At 40.9% G+C, this 24,641-nt stretch overlaps 1 long non-coding RNA gene across 1 annotated transcript; it reads left to right on the forward strand.

Annotated features, from left to right (window-relative positions):
* Positions 1–934: 934 nt before the first annotated feature.
* LOC116504814 lies at positions 935–22,900 on the forward strand. Its single transcript, XR_004254855.1, has 3 exons — positions 935–996; positions 20,170–20,394; positions 22,006–22,900. It is a non-coding gene; the product is annotated as an uncharacterized LOC116504814 (long non-coding RNA).
* Positions 22,901–24,641: the final 1,741 nt, after the last annotated feature.

The following is a 24,641-nucleotide window of genomic DNA, read 5'->3' on the forward strand; positions in this document are numbered from 1 at the left end:
ATAGAAGTGTGTCTAGGATGATGAGACTACAGCAGTCGGAATTCTGTACCACTGGCCACAGAGTTGGTCCTTGTCCTAAAGCAAACTCTCTACTACCCATGTGATGTATGACCTCTGCTGAAGTCCGTGGATTTTCCTTAAATGTATTGTGATTCAGAGAAGCCTGGTTGACAGGCAAAAATATTAAGTCCTGGTCTGCTACCAACCAGCATCCAGTTTCTGAGCTACTTGGGATGTTAGAAGAGATTTGAATGGGATACATGAACCGTCCAAAGACGTCTCCGAGGTCATGTGGCCAGCATGACTAAACACTGAAGGTACACGGAACCCTGTTACCTTCCCACCAAAGGTGGTTCCTATTTTTCTACTTGCATTTTTACGTGCTTTCAAATTGCTAGGTTGGTAGAAGTTGGAATAAATAACAGGAGCTCACTCCATTACACGGCACTAGGGATTCGAACCACCGAACTGCCGACCTTTTTGATCAACAAGCTCAGCATCTTAGCCATTCAGCCACCACGTCCCTATTCATTAATGTTTAAGTGCTATCCAAATGTCTGTTTTTAGCACCTTTTCCAAATGAATGTTAGGAACTTCCACCATTGGTCTAATTTTAGACTTTTTTCCCCTGCGTTCTTCTTTTAGAACATGGTGGACTAGGAGAAGTCACTGCCCCTTTGGAGAAGAAATTGCCTGGAGAAAAAAAAAGATATAAATGTAACAAATTTCTGTAAAGCATCCTGAGAAGTAGATAGATGTTTTAAGGGGTTAAGTGAAATAAGCCCTTGTATCTGATGCAGGAAATCTGTCATGAAAGCCCAGCTCTTGGGAGGAAACATTAAGTTTATCGTGGGAGAAAAGGAAAGCGAAGTGTTAAAGTTATTAACACGAACAGAGGATACCGGCACATCCTGCAGAAAACTTCCTGTTTAACCTACAAGTTAGAAAACAACAACTGAAGGGAAAATGATGAAATCGCAGCTTCACTCATTTTTGGTATGTGAATTTTTTTACACTTTCATTATTTTGAGCTTTCAAGTGACTGATGGTTTTCACAGAATTCTTGCACCAGCCGGGCATAAAATTTCACCTTGCTACTCCATGGGAGTTAATTCAGCCCCATCATATGGTCACTGGCTTTCTTACTCACCCTCATTAACGCTAAGTGAAATTCCTACTCATGAGGGGCATTGCACTTTGTCCTGCTTCTTTAACCCTCTGGATTATGACAAGGCTTGGTTAAAAACCGGCTCCTTCATCCAAATTTAAGTATGCCCATGCACCTTTAACATTTCCTCTTTTCACTGTAGTATGTGCTACTTGGAAGCTGATTAGACACATATTTTAATTATGTGGGATACAGTCAAGATAACATACTCGGTCAATAGCTAGGTGGTCATTTTTTTGCCACTTTGGTGTCTGGCCACCACCAACTTCTTCCTTCTGAAAAATGAGCAAATCCCAGCAGGAGTAGATTCACAAATGTGATCCCTATCTGGAGACATTATAAAGAAGTTAATTTGAAAACCGAGCCTACTGTAGTTCAAAACCTCCATAATAAAAATGCAATAGGGAAAATGCAGCAGTGGGAACAAAAGGCTAGGAACGGTCTGCCAAAAACGGAGAGCAGAGAAAAAAAAACCAGCAAAGCTGAAACAAGGCTAAACACGACAACCCAACCTAAAAGAGCTGGGAACGTGAAGTCTTTGATGCTGAATCCAAAGTTCACCAGGTCAAAAATAAGGGTGTTTTATTATGAATGAAAAATAAAAAGTAACATTGCGTATGTGCTAAGTTCCTTCCCTTGCTGTTTGCCGCTCAGTGCAGTATGCAATGAAGGGATGCTCGACCCTTGACACAATCCCTTTAGAAATAAATAATTGACTGTGTCACATTATTAGATTGGTGGTTTCAGAAAGTCTGAAGGCTGTACATCTAGATGACAGGGATTGGAAATGTGGAACAAAAGTACACTTCATCTTTGAAGTCAATAACTTTGGTTTATTAAGGTTATAATTTTGTGGTCCCTGAGAGAGTGTTCCAGACTTTGTGGAAGATTTTGAGGCTGGTTCATTCATCCAAGTTTGGATAGGGATGACAGGAATAGAACAGGGGACTGGGGGGATTCGGAGCTTTCCTTGTTCTCCAAACCACCCACAAATCAAGGTTTCATGTAGCTTTAAAAATGGTTTCAAGGGAAGGAACTTTACTATAATAATAACAATAACAATAATATAGCTGCAAACATTTCTCCTGATTTTTTACCCTGTTGGCAAAAATCTAGCAAACCTAAGACAGCGTTCTTTCTTTCTTTCTTTCTTTCTTTCTTTCTTTCTTTCTTTCTTCTTTCTTTCTTTCTTTCTTCTTCTTCTTCCTTCCTTCTTCCTTCCTTCCTTTCTTTCTCTTTCTCTTTCTTCTTCTTTCTTTCTTTCTTTCTTTTTTTCTTTTTTCTTTGTGTTTGTTTCCTTCTTTCTTTCCTTCCTTCCTTCCTTCCTTCCTTCCTTCCTTCCTTCCTTCCTTCCTTCCTTCCTCTTGTTGGGATTGTTGCACTAAGAACTTTCTACCCAGTATTTACATTGCCATTAAGATGACTTATATATTTGAACCATATTAAGTCATATGTCAAAAATACCAATACCAATAGCAATAGCACTTATATACCGCTTTGCAGGGCTTTACTCTCCTCGCTAAGCCATTTACAGAGTCAACATATTGTCCCTAACAATCTGAGTCCTCATTTTACCAACCTCGGAAGGATGGAAGGCTGAGTTAATCTCGAACCAGTGAGAATTGAACTGCTGGCAGTCAGCAGAATTACCTTCAGTACTGCATTCTAACCACTGTGCCATCATAATATACAAACTAAACTACATAATTATTTTAACTGCAAAGCAATTTTATCCAACTTTGGAAATAATGCTATGTTTTATATTGGGTACTCCAATCCTTAAAGATAAGCATAGACACTAAGTTTTCTCACGTTTCTCTGCTAATGCCATCACAATTCTAGCAATTCTGGGAACGGGTTTCTGCACACCTCGAAAGACTCAGCTTTGGAAGGCAGGCTTAACTTCTCAGTCATTTTCCATGTAACTAAAGCAGTGGGACTTCTTTAGGTCTGGATATTATGATGTTCCATACTTCGGTTTCTCTGTCCCTAGGTGTGTTGAACAATTTTGTAGGAAGATCAGAAGGAAATGCATAATAGAAGCATCTCCAATGTTTGGGATTGCAAGGAAGAAACATTTAGGTTTTTGAAAATGGGCTGTGGGCACGTTCACAAAATGGATACTAGGAGATAGCTTTCCCACCACAACTCCAATGACAAAGCACAAATTTACCAGAATACTAAGCCCTGTTCCTCTGGTCACATCCTTCCTGTCAGGTGTTCCTTCCTATTCCTGATCTTCCAACAAAACATTCATCATTTTCCTCAAAAACCTATCAGACAATCTGGTGGTCAGAGGCATTCCTGGAAATAAACTGAATGTGAGGAGGTTGTGTCTTTGTGTGAAGAATGCCATCTTTCCACTTCCTAAAATTAGACTATTTTTTTGGAAGCATCATTTTTTATTTAATTTTATTTATACCCTGTCTTTATTATTTTTATAAGTAACTCAAGATGGCGAACATGCCAGAGGTGGGTTACTACCTATTTGGTCCGGTTTGGGGAACACGTAACTGTACCTGTTCTATCCTCCGTGGTGCCATCTTGGTTTTCTGTTCTGCACATGCCCAGAAAAATCTTCATTGAAAAAATGTAATTTCCCCCGCTTTTTAATGTTGTGTGAATGTGTAGACTATTTTCAGTGCAAATGCCCCACCCACCCACCCCACTCAGTCACTCCTCACCTTCTGGGTGGCTTCCATGCCTAAGGTGCCACATGGTGCCTACCCTCACATGTCCACCTAGCCATGCCCATCCAGCTAGTCCGGCCTCCCAACAGTGTGAGGGACTGTGAATCAGCTACCTGTTCAAAACGTTTGAGGACCTCTGATATACTGAAACATTGACTTATCACTATGGGGCAGAAGTGGGTTCCTATCTATTCGGTGCAGTACGGGCGAATAGGTAGTAACTCCAGCAGACACGTGACCGTACCAGTATGGCGCCATTGGTTTTCTGTTCTGCACATTTGTCTCCCAGCGGCTGTAGGCAGGCTTGCCATGCCCAAAATAGGGCATGTGGAGGGGGTAGCAAGCCCCCTGCAGCCCCCTGGGATCAAAAGCGTGGGGGGGGGGCTTCAAGAGGCAAAGCAAGAAAGAAATCCTCATCGTTTGGGGATCCCAAGTGCATGGAGCAGAGAGGTCTTCAAACTTGGGAACTTAAGACTTGTGGACTTCAACTCCCAGAATTCAGCTCTGCTGGCTGGAGAATTCTGGGAGTTGAAGTCTACAAGTTTTAAAGTTCCCAAGTTTGAAGACCTCTGCCAGCTGCTATCCTTAGGCTCAGGCTAAGCTAATCAATACTGGCTCTCTAAGAATGCCAGATGATCAAGTTTCAAAATGGCTGGCTTTTTTTCCTCCTACCAAAGTCCACCTGGGGTTCTTCACGGGAGGGAGAAAGGGAGGAAGGAAGGAAGGAAGGGAGAAAAAGGGAAGGGAAAGTGAATTAGATATGGATGGATGGATAGAGGGAGGAAGGGAGAGAGAGAAAAAGGAGAGGAAGGAAGGACCACAAACCTGGCACTAGACACAGCTTCAGAGGATGCTTTGAAACAGCACAGCAATCCAGGGTTGGAAGAGACCTCAGAGGTCATCTAGTCCAACCCTCTGCTCCAGCAGGAGACCTTATATCATGGTTATTTTAGTGCCTCTAACAAAGAGGAGAAATTCCCAGAAATCCCCAGACATTGCCAACCTCTCCCCTAGTAAAAAAAAACCTAGAGCAAAAACTTCATGCAGGATTAAAAAGAATAGAAAAGGGGGCTGCTGTGTATTGTTTAATGAACTGCTAAATTGGCAAAATGGATGGCTAAATTGGCCACTCCCACCTGGTCACATGGCCGCCAAGCTACACCCACAAAATAAGCCACGCCCACAGAACTGGTAGTAAAAAGTTTTGAAATCCACCACTAGAAGATACCTAATACTCTCCCCTCCTCTTTTCCCCACAACAACAACCCCGTGAGGTGGTTTGGCTGAGAGAAAGGGACTGGCCCAAAGTCACCCATGTGACTTTGTCACCATCATGGCAGAGCCATTATGGTACCATGGCTAAGGCATCAAGCTAGAAACTGAAAGATTGTGAGTTCTAGTTCTGGCTGAGGGATGAAGCCAGGGGGGTGGGGCTTGGGTCAGTCCCTCTCTCTTAGCCCTAAGAAAGAGGCAGTGGCAAACCACTTCCAAAATCTTACAAAGAAAAATGTAGGGACAAGTCCAAGTAGTCGCCAGGAGTCAATGCTTAACTGTGATGCATGTACATTCAAGAACTAAAGAAGATCAATTAATTGGTTTAAGATGCTTTAAGTGTCAAACTCAAATGAACTCTGGGAGCAATAGGATCAGTGTGAGTTGAAATTCCCAAGTCCATGTACTTCCATTGGTCTCTTCCAGCAAGATACTTTATAATTAGCAAATTTGTTTGGCTTAATTATTCTAGGTGTCTGAAGACAAGATGAGTAATCTACTAATTGGACTGCTTCACTTGCTGATATCCAACTCTGTTTTCGGCAGTGCATCCTCAATAAAGGACTGAGTCACAGAACCGGAGACATATGTATAAGATAACAGTCAACAGGGCTAAACAATCTAAATGTGATTTGTAAAAAAAGGACTTATGAACGTGGCAGTTTGACCTTCAACTTATTGTGATGGGCTTGCATGCTTTCCTAAAATATTTTGGAGCCCATCAGCAAGATGCTCAGAAGGAAGGAAGACCATGTTACTCCAGACTTTTGCCCAAATAAATTCCTTGTGACTAATCACCTTGTTTATGATCAAAAAGAGGAAATAAATTCAGCTTTGAAACGTAGTCACGTTGGCCATTACAAAGGAAATATCCTGGTAATGGGCTAAGCGGTGTAATGAATTAAACAAAAAATACTTAAGTTCATTATTGTCTCGCTGTACTGCGGCATAACTTTAAAAAAAAATGATTTTATTTTCATTACAAGATAAAAATATAGGGGGGGGGGAATGAATGTTAGAAAACTAAGAAAAAGTGCAAATGGAAACAAAGGAATAGTCTTCTCACTTTTTTCCTGGCAGTAAAATACCATAATAATAATGATAATAACAACAACAACAACAACAACAACAACAACATACTCAATGACACATACTCAGCTGCTGTAAAAGAATCGTGCAGACTGATTATAAATTGCGGCACAATTCAGTAGCACACATAGTTGGATCATAAAATGCTTAGAAACAACTGGAATTAGCAAAAATATTACATCCTTTACTGAAAAGGCGATGAAACAGTGGAGAACTGAGTTAGCAGTAGGGAATGAGAACTACGGAATGGTTAATATCAAGCGAGGAATTTTCCAGCGTGATTCACTTTCACCTCTTCTCTTCATCATCGCGATGATCCCACTATCAGTAATCTTTAAAAAAATGAAATTAGGATACCAAACAGCCAAAGAAGCTGAAAAAATTTCTCATTTATTATATATGGATGAAATAGAAATCCAATCACTAACAAACACAGTCCGAGTATTCAGCACTGATATTTCAATGCAGTTTGGCATGGAAAAATGCACCACTGTATCCATAAAAGGGGGCAAAATCACTACATGTGAGGGAATTGAAATGCCCAATAGCCAACTAATTAAATGCAATGAAAATGAAGCCTACAAATATTTAGGCATTCTGCAGTTGGATAACATCAAGCATGGAGAAGTAAAAACTATTGTCAGGGGAGAGTATACCAACAGAGTTAGGAAAATTTTGAAATCTAAATTGAATGGTGGAAATACAATCAAGGCCATAAATACCTGGGCAATACCAGTTATAAGATACACAGCTGGTATAGTTAACTGGACACAAGCTGATTTGGATATTTTGGACTGAAAAACCAGGAAACTAATGACAATGCCCTACAGTTTACATCCACGTGGTGATACTGATAGATTATACCTGCCCCAAAAATCAGGTGGCAGAGAATTATTACAAGTGAAGCAAATAGTTGAAGAAGAAAAACATGCACTGGCTGATTATTTAAAAGAAAGTCAAGAACATCTATTAATCGAAGTAAAGAACAAAAATCTATTGAAGGTCCAACAGACGAAACAAGAATACAGAAAAGATGTGATAAAATCAAGAATGGAGAGTTGGCAGAACAAAGCACTGCATGGCCAATTTCTGGAAAAAATAAAAGATAAAGCGGACAGTGAACAAACTTGGTTATGGTTAACAACAGGTACATTAAAGAAAGAAACAGAGTCACTAATCCTGGCTGCACAAGAACAAGCTATCCGCACAAATGCCATTAAGGTCAAAATCGAAAAATCCTCTGATTATGCCAAATGCAGACTTTGCAAAGAAGCTGATGAAACTGTTGATCACATACTCAGCTGCTGTAAAAAAATCACGCAGACTGATTACAAATTGCGGCACAATTCAGTAGCACAAATGATCCATTGGAATTTGTGCAAAAATTATAATATTAGAACAGCAACAAACTGGTGGGAACATCAGCCTGAAAAAGTCACTGAAAATCAGATGGTCAAGATCTTGTGGGATTTTCGCATACAAACGGACAAAATACTGGCACATAATACACCAGACATCACACTGGTTGAGAAAAATAAGGTTACACTCATAGACATCACAATACCAGGTGATAGCAGGGTTGACAAGAAGGAATATGAAAAAATTGCAAAATACCAGGACTTAAAAATCAAAATTCAATGACTATGGCACAAACCAGCAGTGGTAATTCCAGTGGTAATTGGCATACTGGGTGCTATTCCAAAAGCACTGGAATTACATTTAAAACAGTTAAAAATTGACACAATCACCATCCGTCAAATGCAAAAAGCCGCACTGCTTGGATCTGCACGCATATTACGAAAATACGTTACGACATCCTAGGCCCCTGGGTGGGGCCCGACTAGTAATCAATGCCAAATCCGGCGAAACAACTGGCCACTGTGATACAATTGTATAATATAATAATACAGTTTCAACCTTTTGCTGTATATGTCATGATATTGGATTGAAATTTACATTGAATTGTAACTTTATAATATGATGTATCATTAGCATTTAAACCTTTGATAAATTGTCAAAAATGCATGTATGTTGGAAATGCAACTGGTACTTTTTATAATCTCTGATGAACTTGTAACAAAGCTAAAACATACTGGGACCAAAATGAAGCATAATTTCAGGATCTGCTGAGATCTGATTCCTCTTGCTTGGATTTCATAGCCAATCTGAAATCTCTGCAGATCTTCCCATCACATAACTGAGATGAAGAAACTATATTCTTCAATGAACATTCTTACTTGTGTTGGGTTTCAAATTTTTTTGCTACTTGTTCGGTAGGTGTGGCTAGGTGGGGGGGGCATGTGACTGAGTGGACGTGACCAACTTTACATCACTCACACCCACTCGGTCACATGGCATCCCGCACCAAGCGACACCCACAGGAAAAGGTAGGAAAATTTTTGGGATGTCTATCGACCCCCGCCCTCCCTTCACCTCTCGCCCCCGTTTCCTCTTCTTTACAACCAATTTTGTTGTATTTAAGTACAATGACAATAAAGATTATACTTATGGCCCTGTCCCTAGCCCCGCTTCCTCCTCTACCACTACCTCTTTGTTTGGTCTGCTTATCTCGCGGCAACTGATCCAGACTCTGGAAGGCAAGCTGACCACTGCTGCTGGAAAGCGGCTGGCTGGCAAAGAAGCCTCCCCAGCCACTGCCTCTTTGAGAGCCGTTTTGCAAAGTGGCCCTCAAAGAGGTGGTGGCTGGCCGCAGGCTGCTGAAAAGTCCCCCTGTGGTGAAAAAGCTGCTGCCGTTGCCACCATGTTCTTCGTGCATGCGCATCCCATTGCCTTGCAAGTCCAAGCGAGTGGCAACCGTGTGGGCGGGGTGAGCAAGCGGCGACAGGGGGACTGGTTCAGTGGCATGGCCAGCCAGCCATTGCTACCGGTTTGCTGAACTTTGCAAAATTTCTGCCACCGGTTCGGACAAACGGTACGAAACTGGCTGAATACCTTTGAACACCTCTGATCCTCCCGCAGCCTTCTCTGTGCTTCTCTGTTCTCTGTTTGCTGGTTGGCAGTTTTCCAGCAATGCACCCACAAAAGCTGTGGAAACCTTCCCACTCTTTCCCCTGAAATAAATTGAGATTGTATGGAACTTCCTGCCCAGAAAGCCTTCTTGACTTCCAGATTCAGATTATTTCCAAGCAATAGGATTGGAAGACACAAGGGAGGTTTGTTGTGCGTGTCAGTCACTATTTTCAGTTGTTTGAAGAGTTTGTATCAAAATGCTGATATCATAACATGTGGATTTTAACTCTTACAACATATTTCATGATGACATTTATCTGTTTGTGTGTACGTAGAGCAGGGGAAAGCAGCAGCAGAAGACTCAAAAAGAGACCATTGGTCTAGAACAGTGTTTTTCAACCTTTTTTGTGCAAAGGCACACTTTTTTTTCATGAAAAAAAATCACGAGGCACACCACCATTAGAAAATGTTAAAATTTTTAACTCTGTGTAATTCTCTGAATAGGAATCAAATAAACAAAAAGAAATTATTTTATAATTGTTCATATTTCTGTTACTTACTCAGTGCGAAACCTGGGCCTGTTTTTCTGAACACAAAGCTGATATTCTGGCAGGAATCGAAGAAAGACACACACGTAGCTCTTCATCAACAGCTCTCAGTCTCTCTCTGTCTTTAGTTTTTATAGCAGTCAGGCTTGAAAAGCTCATCTCACACAGATATGTAGTGGAAAATGGGAGCAATGTCAAATAGCTTTGTTTGCCAGAACGGGGAACTCCTTGGCAGTATCCAACCACCGAACACCGAAGGAGACGCGCCGCTGGTAACACTTACCAAGTTGACAGCGCGCGTTTCTCCTCACTGCTCCGGTCCTCCGCGATTGTTGCTATGGGCGCACGCATGGGACGTCAGTGATGTCCCTGCGTGCGCTACCTCCCGGCGGTCCCTGCGTTTTTAAAGTAAACGCGGGGCCGCAGGGACTAATAGAGGCATCCCTGTGTCCCGAAAGCAACTTTCAGGACACAGAGATGTCCAATGTTCCCTCTAATTTTTTTCAGTGTGAGCAGAAAAGTATAGTGTTTGAGCGGCATATTTTCATGCCTGAGCACCTGAATTTTTTTCACAGATGTCACCTAAGACAACAACGAAATCAGTATTATTGAAACTCAGTTATGTTTATTCAAGGTACCCGCTTAATTAAAGTGTTATATAATATCAGTATCACTTAACAACGGTCCTGCTTAGCCACCAAAATGTTGGCTCAGAAACTCTGGCATTGAAGCATGCAAGTCTTAAAGCTGTCAAGTTACAAGATCTTTTCACCCCTAACCCTTTAGGGAAAAAAAACCCAGGGGTCTTCAAACCTGACAGCTTTAAGCCTTGTGGACTTCAACTCCCAGAATTCCTCCTCCAGTCATGTTGGCTCAGGAACTCTGGCATTGAAGCATGAAAGTCTTAAAGCTGTCAAGTTCCAAGACCTTTGCACACCCTTTAGGAAAAAAAATCCCAGGGGTCTTCAAACCTGACAGCTTTAAGCCTTGTGGACTTCAACTCCCAGAATTCCTCCTCCAGTCATGTTGCAGCAACGTCATCTGCGTGGATCTGCTCCATCTTCGTTTTTTTTCACAGGAGGCAGGGCTGCCGCTGAAGATGCCAACGAGCCCCTGCCGCCACTAGAATAGCTGCTGCCGCCTCCTCCTCCTCCTCCTCCAACAGCACCAACATATTTGCTGCCCAGCGCTGCAGCGAGGTGAAGCCTCCAAAGCTCCGCAGCGCCCCCGCCCCATGGCAGTGGCGCGGTGCCTCCCCCTCCGCTCGGAGCATCTCAGCTGGGCTCTGGGTTACCCCTGCCGCCGCCTCCACCTCCGCGGTTTTTCAGAAGCCATGAGGCCTTTTTCCCTGCTCCCCCCCTCCGCCGCCTTCCTACTAGCTCCCGCGGCCAAATGGCTCCTCAAAAGCACGGCGGAGGAGGAAGGGGGAGGGATAACACGGGGGCCAGCTCAGGTGCTCTGCGTGGAGCCTCCACACACAACTGGTGTGCTCCACAAACGATCTTGCTCACTAGCTCAAAAGGGCCCTCGCTGTTTCTCCAGGCAGCCCTCGCCCCTCCGTCCAGCCGAAGGTCGCTCCTGGCCAGGCAGGCTCCCCGCAGCTGCTCAGAGGCTCGCTCTCCTCCTCGTAGCACCGTGAAATCCTTGGGTGGCTCCCAGCTCCTCTGCAATACAGCCAGTCCTTGACTTAGCCTCCATGCAGAGCACCTGAGCTGGCCTCAGCGTTGGCAGCAAATCCGGCAGTGCTGTTGGAGGAGGAGGAGGCAGCAGCAGCTATTCCCCTCAGCTTCGGGAGCCTGTGGCAGAAATCACTGCGCGCAGTTTGAAACGGCTGCGCGGTGTTTTCTTGCCACGTGCGCGGCCGCAGAGCCGCACACCTTAGAGGGAACAGTGGAGATGTCCCAAGGCAAAAACACCCAGCGGGTGTTTTTCCCATGGCACACCTTACACTATGTCACGGCACACTAGTGTGCCGCGGCACAGTGGTTGAAAAACACTGGTCTAGAAACACATAAAAAATGTATGCCCAAATATTGTGGCTCTAAAATACAGTATCACATATATAGTAGATTCTTTGCTTTGTTTTAAATCTGAATGGCAAACTCTGATGGTCAATAAATGTAAAATAAATTGTTTTGGACACAAATACATATCTACAAAGAGATTAGAGCATCCAGACCTCTTCATCAGGAACATAAAGTCAGTGATTCTTGGCCAGGATTATCATTATAGTATTGCAAGACCACAGCATCAATCATTGCCAGCTGGAGATTTGTGAGTTTCAACTCAAACCCATCTGAAGAGCAGTAGAATTGGGAAGGCTGTTTCAGAGTGTTAAACTCTTCTTGTGATGTTTTGGAAAGTAAACATGGGTTAAAAATGGAACAGAACAAGATTTTCTTCCTCATTATCTCAGAAATATCACCATGCTAGGGGCAATAGAAATACAGAAAGTGTTGATTCTTGGCATTAACTTCTGTTAAAACAAGTGTTATGATAGCCAAACAGTACGTGACTGGTCAATGAGTAAAGAGATAGAAGATTTCTGATTTCTGAGAAAGTATGGGGAACTGAAGATGGCTTTGTGAAAGCAGAGCTGATGATCACAGCCAACTGGCGAGTAGATGGCAGTCCTGATGCACTAGAACAGGGCTGTCAAACTCGCAGCCCACGGGCCGGCTGTGTCATGAGCTTTGCCACGCCTAGTTTAGTGAAGGGGGAAAAAGTCACAATACCTCACCTTGTGACAATGCAAGTTTGACACTTCTGCACCAGAAGCTCTGATGTATCACATGGGATCTTTCCTTTCACTTCAGTTGGCAAGACGTTGGGGTGAGAAAAGGTTGTAATCCTCTGGTTTGTCCTGGGTGTTTGTCAGCGCAGATTGAGAATGTCCCATGACTTTTTGGATTGGTGGTTTGAAAATTTCCATCAACGGCAGTTCACTGTCCAATGCCAGTTGCTCCTGATGATCACTGTGCTGAGGAGAGAACTGCATTGCTGGCCCGAAAACTGTCAAGATGGAAAAGTGAGAAGAGTTGATTCATTTGATAAAAAAAACCTCTGACAACAACTGACAAGCTTTACACGGGAAAGGTTGATGAACTGATTAGGAATGATCAGATAACTCAAAGGGAAATCCCTGTCAATTCTGGCATTTCAAGGAATGAATGTATTATCAATGCTCAATATCAGAACATTTATTTAAAATGGGTTCCTCATGTGCTTAGAGCAGAATTGAAAGTATCAAAATTGAAATTTGTCAGCAATTGTTGTGCTATGAGATTGAAGGTGAGGAATTTCTTCAAAGCATTGTGACAGCTGATGAAACATGGAATGCTTCACTTCACTTCTCTCTCTCCCCTCCCTCCCTCCCTCCCTCCCCCCCCCCCCTCTGCATGTGTATGTGTAATCTCATTCCAAGTTTTGGCAGGAAAACTCATGGTTACAGGTTTTTTGAAGGACAAAAAATTGCGTTGTTCAAATGGATTTCCTTGAACCTGGCATCACTATTGAGTTAGAAAACTACACGGTAGTTTTGAAAACATTCAAACAATGATTACACAAAATTCAGAAGCACAAAAAAAGAAATCGTTCTGCAACATGACAAAAAAAATTGTTGACATAAATAAGAGGGTTTTCTCTAAACCAGGTGTATATTTCTGTGCTTGCTTGCCTGTGTTTGTGTATGCTTTTCATCTACACAAACACAGTAGTTTCTCATATTGATATACTTGTGTATAAGGATTTCCTATAATCAGTAATAAGTAGACATGTTACTGTGACATCTCCAGGACATACCATTGTCACAATACATACATTCAAACAGATGACATGAATAGCAGCTCTTAGGCTGAAAAATCTGCAAATACTATTTTGTCCTGTATATCAGATTTGCCTATTGTTATTGACAATGCATTTTACTGCTGTTTCCCCGCCAAAATCAGAAACTGCTATTTTACCATTCTGATCTGTATTTTCTAAGTGAAAATATTACTAAGAAATATTGAGGATTAGCTGACCTCTGATAACTTGATTCTTTACAGATTGATCCATATCCAGCAGCAAAATCTACATGCTGTTCTTAAAAGAATTTTGAGCTAGATGGCGCCAGTTAGTTCAGATTCGGCTGTAGATAGGAATTGTATGAAAGGGCATGGCCTTTTCAAGACCGCACAGCTGGGATGCATTTCAAAAGAGCCCAAACTTTAGTTTGCTGATCTTGAGACAATGATAGATGGACGGACTAAAGAACAAATATATGGTACCAATCAAGTATGTGGTTTGGGCGGGGAGGGGGATGCAAAATATCATCTGGCAGCTATTTGAAACATGAGTTTGTATGCTGTATCTTCTGAACTGAACCAATATACTGGATACCCTCTGCAAGCATCTTGTCTGAACGGCTTTTGCATCATGTCTCTGCCCAGGGAGATACACTCTGTGTACATTCAGCGGAAACTCTGTGGGCTAATTGAGAAATGACATGGGGAAAATATAGATACGGCACATGTACATTATTGGCACATTTTTCTCTATGGAGGAAATCACAACTGGGAAAGCTAATCCTAACTGGAACATCATGCACAAAGAAAGAGCTTCAAATGTGGTGTTAGAGTGTCAGACTTGATAGGCTGTATATCTCTGGTCATCCACAAATTCCTGGCTAATCATGGAGCCTCTTCTGTCTTTTCCATTCATAAAGTTGCAAGAACAACAAAAACGTTTCTGAACGGACATTGCCCTATATACCTTAGGGATTATACAGGAAATAATGGAATGAATACATGCACCTGGGAAGTTTATAAAAGGCACATACAGATAGTTGTCTCCCTGCTGTTTATAGCCAGAAAAACGTTTGTTAGATTTTATCAGGTATCTTAAAAAAAATTTTTTTTTAAACGTTCCAACAGCTGAGGTTTTCTAGAATGTCTTTTGCAGAGTTTTAATTTTGTCTACAGTAAAAAAGAAACCCATATATGACTTAAGTTATTTTTCTGATTTGTCTGCTCTGCTTTCCAGTTATGGATCAGTTGTCTCAACTACGTTGGATGCTACTTGTTCCAGTATTATTTGATTATATTGATTAGCAGGAGTGTAAAAGATTCTTGTAGGGACGCAATGGCTAAGACACCGAGCTTGTCAATCAGAAAGTTCGGCAGTTCGGCGGTTCGAATCCCTAGCGCCGTGTAACAGAGTGAGCGCCCGTTACTTATCCCAGCTTCTGCCAACCTAACAGTTCAAAAACACATAAAAATGCAAGTAGAAAAATAGGAACCACCTTTGGTGGGGAGGTAACAGCGTTCCGCGTACCTTCGGCATTTAGCCATGCTGGCCACATGACTACGGAGACGTCTTTAGCTAAGAAATGGAGATGAGCACCACCCTCTAGAGTCAGGAATGACTAGTACATATGTTCGAGGGGAACTCTTACCTTTAAAATATTTTTATTGTCTTTCTGAACTGAAATGCCACGAATCAGTGGTCCACGAAAGGCACTAGCATTAGCATTAGAAATATCTACTACTGTCCCATTTCATCCAAATGTATATATTTGACAAATATGCATTAAAATGCATTTTGGGACATTAGTCAAAAAGAGTTAATATCAGAAATATTTACAGTTTGAAAGCATCTAAAATGAGTTCTTGCATTATCTGAAAAGATAGAAAACATTGCAAACCAAAGATACATGGTTAAAAAAATTGCTCTAAGCAAGAAATGTGGAGTTTCTGGGTTCTATGAAATAAAATAATATATCATGCTGACTCACATTCCTGTTCATTTGTATATATTAAATATAATGTATGTTTATTCATGTATGTGTGTATCAATGAGCTCATGTATAAAAATGTTATGTTGAACTTTGGATAAAAGTTCTAAGAGGTTTTATATTTACATCAATATCATTGCTGCTATGCTCAATCATATGTGATGCAGTAGGTCCAAATAAAGTGGCCCAGATTTATATCTATAGATTTGTGCATGCAAATATTACGTACAATGTGTAATATCTAAAATCTTTCCATCAATGTCTGGCGAGACAAATTGGATTAGAAAAAGTACTCCTGGGAATGATTAAGCACCCTTTCGTTTTGCTCCAAATATAATCTTCCTACTATAAAATGCATGGGAGTTTAATTAGCTGCGCTTGACTATAATATGTAGTGTGTTCTGAAATATAACTGTGGTAACAATTACTTTCATCGTATGTATGAAGTGTTGATATCTTCAGAATGGGCTGTGCAAATTCTTACATGCTGGTGGCTTTCTGATGTTCCTGTTCATGTCTTTCAGGTTCAATTTAGAACACGGGTGTCAAACTCGCTGCGTCACGTTGCCATCATTTGAAGTTTTTCCCTTCGTGGAGCAGGAGTAGGCATGGCCTGCACTTGACACATCTGTCCAGTGGTGGGTTTCAAAAATTTTTGGAACCTCTTCTGTAGGTGTGGCCTGCTTTCCAGGTCCACTGGTGGAACCTCTTCTAACCGGTTCGGTAGATTTGATGAACCAGTTCTACTGAACTGGTGCGAACTGGTAGGAAGCCACCTCTGCATCTGTCCCTCAGGCAGCCAGTTTGATACCCCTGATCTAGAACAAGGGTTTTCAAATTTTCCTTAGCAATCGCATTGGAATTTGGGAACCATTTTCCTAAAATGGTGGCTTGGGCCACAGTGGCACAGTGGTTAGAGTGCAGTACTGCAGGCTACTCAAGGTTGACTCAGCCTTCCATCCTTCCGAGGTGGGTAAAATGAGGACCCAGATTGTTGGGGGCAATAGGCTGATTCTGTAAACTGCTTAGAGAGGGCTGCAAAACACTGTAAAGCGGTATATAAGTCTAAGTGCTATTGCTATTGATGGATGTGGCCAATCACAGAACCCTTTCATAGAAGAAAGCAATGAAAGCAAAGTTACCTGTTTTTCTAAGCATGCCTCTGGAATCTCTTGGGCAATGCCGGAGGCACTGTTGGATGGACACTTAAAGCTGGCGTGGTATGGCATACTAGTTTGCTATTCTTTTCTTAAATTAAAAGAATATTTTTAAAAATAACAACTTGGACAGGGACTCGAGAAGTTATTGGCAAGCTCTTTGTAATTTCCAAAGAGCCAGATAGTGGATCCAGGATTTATATCAATTGCAGGTTTGTCATTCAACAAGCAGAAGGCATGAATATATGTAGCCAGAATGACTTCCTCAACTCAAATGCAAGCAGGAGACAATCTCAGCTTCTGTGTACATCTGAAATTGTCATATCAGGGATCTGGAGTCTGCAACAATGCTGTGACTTAAAAAAAAATAGTTTCAGTAGATGCCTGCATTTTAGACACATATTTTCTTAATCTCTGGAATATATGCCATCAATTAACAAATCAAAGTACGGAACTGCTGACTTTTGGCAATAACAATTTTCAACACCATCAAGTTTACTTCTTTTTCTTTGTCTTAAACTAAAACAATAATGTGGCAAAGGATCAAGGGAAGAAAATCATTCTTCGTACCTATTTATCATAGTTGCTAGAATAGATGCAAAGTGATTTTTTTTTTCATTCTGTGACACAAGGCTTTCTAATGGAAATCAGCTGCCAAACTATGACAGATCCATGAGTACTTAATGGCAAAAATGATTGCTCTTAAGCTCATTCCTATGCCATGTGCAATCCATTACTTCATTAGCACTGAGCAGGTAGATTAATTAACTGTTTTGAAGCCAGTCTTGTGCATGGAAGTTTGTGTATAGTTGAGAAATCTTCAGTGTGAACTTAGGCTAGGATTTATTTATTTTTTCTTTCAAGATAATTATTAGTAGATAATTAACACAATTATTGTTCAGTTATAGGGTTGAATACAATAGATAACATTTCCAGATAGGAGAACAAATGATTTTTCAGAGTGACATCTAATGCGGCTTCTATATGCACATTGAGAGGCAGTCAGGAAATAGTCCGCATAGAATTGCAATGATGGGAAATGATTAAAACCCATCTCTACATGTAAAGGTAAAGGTTCCCCTTGCACATATGTGCTAGTCGTTCCTGACTCTAGACAGTGGTGCTCATCTTTGTTTCAAAGCCAAAGAGCTAGAGCTGTCCAAAGACATCTCCGTGGTCATGTGGCCGGCATGACTAAATGCTGAAGGCACACGGAACGTTCTCTGTACAGGTAGATGTCTACAAAGGGACCTGGTCTACAACTCTCACCTATTTCAATCATTGTGGCTGCAGGCCTGAATGCAGATTGAGGAATGATGCTTTAGAGCAGAAGTCCTTCTTTCCATTGGCCTGATTTGTATGGCATTTCGAACCTAGTTGTTAAAAGATGGCTGATACCACAGCCTGGCTTGAGATTTGTGAGATGAAATGGATCCTTCAGGCCTTTTTAAGGCTTAGGCAACAAAATTTAAGATGGCTAAACACACTGAAAGTATTTGTATTCCAGTGGAGTGATATTTCCAGGGTATAATTACACCTTCAGGTTATTTTGGTGTGCTAGTAATAGAAATAGATTCCCCCTGGATCGGAACGGACAGACTCATTCCTTTCAAATAGTCGTATTTCTTCCAGGTCTGGACAGGAGTGGGGGGGAAGCAAGTTTACTACCTAGCACAGTTCATTTTCCTCTTAACTGCTATTGTTTCTGGTGGAAACAGACATCTTCATCATGTTCCATCTAAGAAGTTAGATTTCCTTCATTATATGGTTCCACCTGGGCCTTTCCAAATGGCTATTCTACAATTGCAAGGAAGAGAGCAGTGAAGTCCCTTGCACTGTTTCTTTGCAACCAATTACCCAGCAAATCAATTTCATCTGATTTCCCTCACGATGCTCCTATTTCTTGAGAAAGTATCTAGTAAAGGAACAATGTACAGATAACAAGGGTGAGTGTAATATAATATGAACTCTATAAAGAAATATGAGATGTGTGTTGGCTGCCCTCAACCACTGATAATTCCCTTCCATTGGAAAAATTTGGTGTCTTCCATATCTTACCTTTTTTGTCTAAAAAAAGTAACTTGCACTTTTCAAACCCTGTCTCAGAAGAGAATTGATCCATTGCTTTTCCATAGTTGTCATATACTGGGATCCCCATCTTCCTTGTATCTTGACTATAACAGCTTCATTTGTTGCTCAACAACTCACTACTGCCTAAACCATTTGGAGTCCTTTTAATCTTACTTGCTAAAATGCATTTAGCATTTTATTTTTCACTCCTACAGATTTTATTGCAGTACCTCACTGACTGAAATATCTGTCAGCATGCTGAGTAATTTGTTGTTATCAGCCATGCTGACCAACTCATTGATTAACCCCAGTTCTGGATGAGGGGTTTTCCTCTTTTTTTCTCATCATCACTAAGTCTGCCTGGAATTCACATTATTTTTGCTTCCTTTTTCATGTCAGGGTTTCATACTTAATGTATCAGCCAAAACTAGGCATAGTCCCTCTTGCAAGTAAGACCACTGATGCCTCAAGGGATTGATAGGAATTGAGGAGAATTATCCAGCTATGCTCCTATTTCTTTGAATTAAAGAACAGAACACCTTTTCAATTCTTTGGGAATCATCTCAGCACAGTATGTCTGCTTTATTTGGATTTTTAGACTCACTTGGCTGACTTGGCCCTTGCAGGATGAAAAGTGGAAATTTGTGAAAACCCTTGTGAAAATTTCACAATAGGAAATGGGGAGGAAAAAAATCAAGATAGTTAGCCTATAATAAACAATTCACTTGATTTTTACCATCTCTACCACTTCACAAACTAACAGTCTATGCCTTTTCTCCTAGAAATTTCTCCTAGAACAAGGATAAAATTTCTGACAATTAGAGCAATTAATCATTGGAATGATTTGCCTCCAGAAGCTATGGGTGCTCCAACACTTTTTAACAGGTTTTAAAGAAGAGATTGGCCAATTGTTTGTCTGAAATGATATAGGGTCTCCTGCCAAAGTATGGGGTTGGACTAGAAGACCTCCAAGATCCCTTATAACTCTGTTATTTTGTTAAATAGAATCATTTGCGATTCTCCTGTTATCTTTGGAAGGGCAGCTTCAATAAATATTTTGAAGCTGTGGCTTTTCATGACAATGAGAATAAAAACTGTGTTTAATTTTTTTTTTGGGGGGGGAGCCCAGCCATGTCACACTCATTCTTTTAGCAACTAATAGAATGTGCTTTTTAAAAAAAACGAGTGCTATCCATGTAAGTGACATACGATTTACTTTTCTGTAGGGTTACCATGTCTAGACTGCAAAAACCAGGTGACTTTCAAAGTCACAAAAATCTTACCTAGATTTGTGCAACACAAATATGGTAGCCCTAGCCTAGGTGAGTGCATTTGCGAATTGCAGCTTGCAGACCAGTCTAAAACATACATTATGCTGAGAATGCATATTTTTGGTGTGTTAAGCATCTCCTCCTGTTCATTTTATTCTCAGCAGATAAAATCAGCAATCCATGAGACCAGTGAAAAGACACAGGGTGTCTGATGGACAGAAACATGGAAGGAATTTCATATTTTTCTATTTCTTTTCTACTCCCTGCTCCATGTCTGTCCAGACTGCTCCTTTCCCCCACCTGCAGCTTCAATGACATTTTTGAAAACAATGGGGAGTCTTTCTTGCAGCTGTCTTTCTGAGATCGCCCAGATAAGAAGATGTCAGGTAAGCCAGACAGGAAGGTCATCTAGAAAATTGAAATTGTTGGATCATAGGTAGCTTCGGAAGCTTCTCCCAAAATTGCCACTAAGTTATTTATTTGTATGTTTTTATATGTGACAGAAGGAGAAAATTATTTAATACACTTTGTTCTAACATTTATTTACAGTCACACTATACTTGTTTTATTTCTTTGGGCTTCTTTTTGGAGACTTTCTACCCATTAGAATTTGAAAATGTCAGGACATCTTAAGCAGGACAGTCATTTCCAAACTGGTCTATGCTTAGGATCCAATCAGGCAGTTTTGAAAGGGCGTGTGCCACTGTCCTATCTTTCCCCCATTCCAATTCAGAAATTTCAGTGTGCCTTTCCTTTGGCTAGGTTGGACATATTATCTCCATAGTTTGATGGGGGCATGTGAAAAATACTAAAACATATGAGGAATGGTTGCAGGGATTGGGTATGTCTAGTCTAGTCTGGTGAAAAGAAGGACTAGGGGTGACATGACAGCAGTGTTCCAATATTTGAGGGGCTTCCACAGAGAGGTCAACCTATTTTTCAAAGCACCAAAAGGCAAGACAAAAACAACAGATGGAAACTAATCAAGGAGGGAACCAACCTAGAAGTAAGGAGAAATTTCCTAACAGTGAGAATAATTAATAATTAAGTGGAATGGCTTTTCTTCAGAAGTTGTAGGTACTCCATCACTGGAGGCTTTTAAGAAGAGACTGGACAGCCACTTATCCAGTTAATGGTATAGGCTCTCCTAATTGTGTGTGGGGTTGGACTAGAAGGTCCCTTCCAATCAGTGATGGGATCCTGCCAGTTTAACAACCGGTTTGGCGATCGCATGTTTTGCTACACGCTCACCGGTGGAAGGTAACAGTGCACACAGTTTTACCAAACCTTACCTTCCACGCTACTTCTTGGGGAGTAACACAGCTGAGGTGTGGCAATCTGCTCTGCTGCACTAATCAGATGAAAGGCTATAAGTAAGTAAAGTGCAATGGTAGGCAGGCCAATCTGATCGTCAGAACTACCGTTTTGCCTGAACCAGTATGAACCGGCTGAATCCCACCCCTGCTTCCAATTCAGTTATTCTGTTATTCCCCCGTATCAGTAGATATGCCCTTGTAAGAATAGTTTGTGGTGCCCCTGAGCTACATTCTCCTTAGTTGCACTGATGAAGTTACCTTGTTAGAGTAATGAAATGTCTGCAAGAAAACAAGCAAACTCAGAGAGCACCCAGGACCCCTCATAATTGATATATCATATATTATGTTTTGCAGCTTTAAGGCCATAATAAGTGTGAAAACCAATTTTGTGTAGTGGTTAAGGCATCAGGCTAGAAACAGGAGACTGGGAGTTCTAGCCCTACCTTAGGTGAAAAACCAGAAGAATGACCTTGGGCCAGCCATAGGAAGTAGGTGATGGCAAACCACTTCTAAAAACCTTGCCAAGAAAACTGCAAGAACTTGTCCAGGTAGTTGTCAAGTGCCAACACTGACTCAGAGGCATGTTAAAGATTATGATAATTACTCTCTTATCCTTCAATTATATCACATTAGGCCTTATTCAATTCACTTATTATGACCTGCTGTCCTTTAAAATTCTAGAACCAATGTATTCATGAAAAATGAAGTGCCACCTTCAGCTTCAGGAAGGTTGCTCATCCCTGCTTTGCAGTCACTGTTCAATGACCAGGAGACCCATGGAAGATTTCTGAGGGAATGAAGAAAGGCAAAGCAGCTGGCCCTTGCCCCACGCAGGCCTATGTAGGAATGCCAGAACTGCAAAATCAATTATTATGTGTGCATCCCTCTTACTTCTTACAGTTCCTTTACTTTTCTTTGCAGAGATCGACTTCTGATGATTTGTTATAGATCAACTCAACTGTAATAAAGGAGCCCTGTTGAGGCTGAAATGACTCTTCTCTTATCTCTTAAGGATAATGCTCCCAGTGTGTGGCCATGTATCTAGGTTACTGTAGATCTCTAAGCATTGGACAGAAAAGCATGGTAGGTCTACCAGACCCGAGTTGAAAGACTCAGAATGATCACTAGACAGAAATCAAGGATTAGAGTATTGTGTGCTAAAACCAAGGAGGTATTTATCTATGAGACTTAACATTCTGCAAGCAAGCCAATGCAGTGTCATTTCAGCAAGCTTTCAGCCACAAATGAAAAAGATTACTATAGATGTCATGGAGTGAGTTTCATTTACTGCGAATGAAAGCCCCAATGTCAGCTGTACATTGGTGCAATAAATCTCTCCACAGGTGATCCAGAGAGGTTCTCAGGTTAGGGCCTAGAGGTCAATATTAGCAGCAATGTACTGATTTGCATTGCTTGCAGCTTAGTTTGGCTGTAGAGAGAAACAATGGAGACAGAAGACAGATTCCCTGAAGGGCTAATTGTTTAAATAAACAATGCTACATACCATTGATAGGTTTGCTTTATGTATCCTGTTTGCTGACTACTTTTCAATGAAAAGTAGGCTAAATATTCTTAAGGTAAAGGTAAAGATTCCCTTTGCATATATGTACTAGTCATTCCTGGCTATTAATAGGAGTAATTTAATAAAAGTAAAGGTAAAGGTTCCCCTTGCACATATATGCTAGCCATTCCCAACTCTAGGGGACGGTGCTCATCTCCGTTTCAAAGCCAAAGAGCCAGTGCTGTCCAAAGTCTCTTACATTCTTACCAACAAATATTCTTACCAACAAATAAACAATAAACAGAATGATCCCTGCTTGCCAAAATTGGTTATTAAGACAATTATTTTATTAAGCCTATTCAAGTTCACAAAATAGTTTGCAAGATTAGGTACCATGGAAAAATATATAATTTAGACCAGTGTTTCTCAACCTTGGCAACTTGAAGATGTCTGGACTTCAACTCCCAGAATTCCCCAGCCAGCAAATGCTGGCTGGGGAATTCTGGGAATTGAAGTCCGGACATCTTCAAGTTGCCAAGGTTGAGAAACACTGATTTAGACTATCCCACTTTGAAGGAATTTTTTTAAAAACTGATAATACTTTAAATCCATTTCTAAAATTGACCTACTTTACTATGTGAAGTCTACAATATAGCTTCTATTAAGCTATTGTTATTAAACTATTCGGGACGCGGTGGCTCAGTGGCTAAGACACTGAGCTTGTCGATCAAAAAGGTCAGCAGTTCAAATCCCTAGTGCTGTATAACGGAGTGAGCTCCCGTTATTTGTCCCAGCTTCTGCCAACCTAGCAGTTCGAAAGCATATAAAAATGCAAGTAGAAAAATAAGGACCACTTTGGTGGGAAGGTAACAGTGTTCCGTGCGCCTTTGGCATTTAGTCATGCTGGCCCCATGACCTTAGAGACGTCTTCGGACAGTGCTGGCTCTTCGGCTTTGAAACGGAGATGAGCACTGTCCCCTAGAGTCGGGAATGACTAGCATATATGTGCAAGGAGAACCTTTATTTTTACTTTTATTAAACTATTCCTATTAATAAACTATATTAAATGTGGGTTTGAACCCATGTTCTACTGTTACAAACTTAGTATCACTGCATTTATTTTCCCTCTACAAACAAACCTGGGTATTTCACCTCAGAATTTTAGCTGAATTCCAATAAAAATGTCTTTTTAAGAAATAAAATATTCAGAAACAGATCAACCATTGTTTGTTTCCCCCCTTCTAACATTCCTTTGAAACTCTAGGTGCGAGATGACGCTATCTCAACATCTGGTAGAAGTTTGCTTTAAGGCCTGCAGCCTTCTCTCATATTATATCTTGAAATTGAAACCCTACAATTTAAATCTCCATCTCTAGTTCTCCCTCCTTTTTTTTTATTCCCCAGCTTGCTTGATGAAGAATTCTGGAGGGCTCAAAGACTTGCATACTATTCTGTGACCTTCAGTAGGCTTCATTTAAATGCTGTCCTCATCTGGATTTTGCAGTGATAACAAATGTTTCCAAAAGCAGGCCAGTGTATAGAGAGAAATGGAGAATTTCAACATAACGCAGCTGACTTTTTTAGGTTAAGCAATCCTACCAAAGTTCAAAGCATACGTGGAAAGCAAAAAGTAATGAAAGGAAACAGTTTGATGGAGTCCACAAATGATAGCATAATTGCTTTGAAAATTATTTTTTTTTAACCAAATGATTATCCCCTGAGATATAATTGCATTCCATGAATCATATTTTATCCCAGAAAAGTGGAATAAATGACTAATTTCTTGGATTAACAAAGAGTTGCAATCCATAATAAC

This window comes from Thamnophis elegans, chromosome 2 (assembly GCF_009769535.1).
Source record: "Thamnophis elegans isolate rThaEle1 chromosome 2, rThaEle1.pri, whole genome shotgun sequence".
NCBI classification, from domain to species: Eukaryota; Metazoa; Chordata; class Lepidosauria; order Squamata; family Colubridae; genus Thamnophis; species Thamnophis elegans.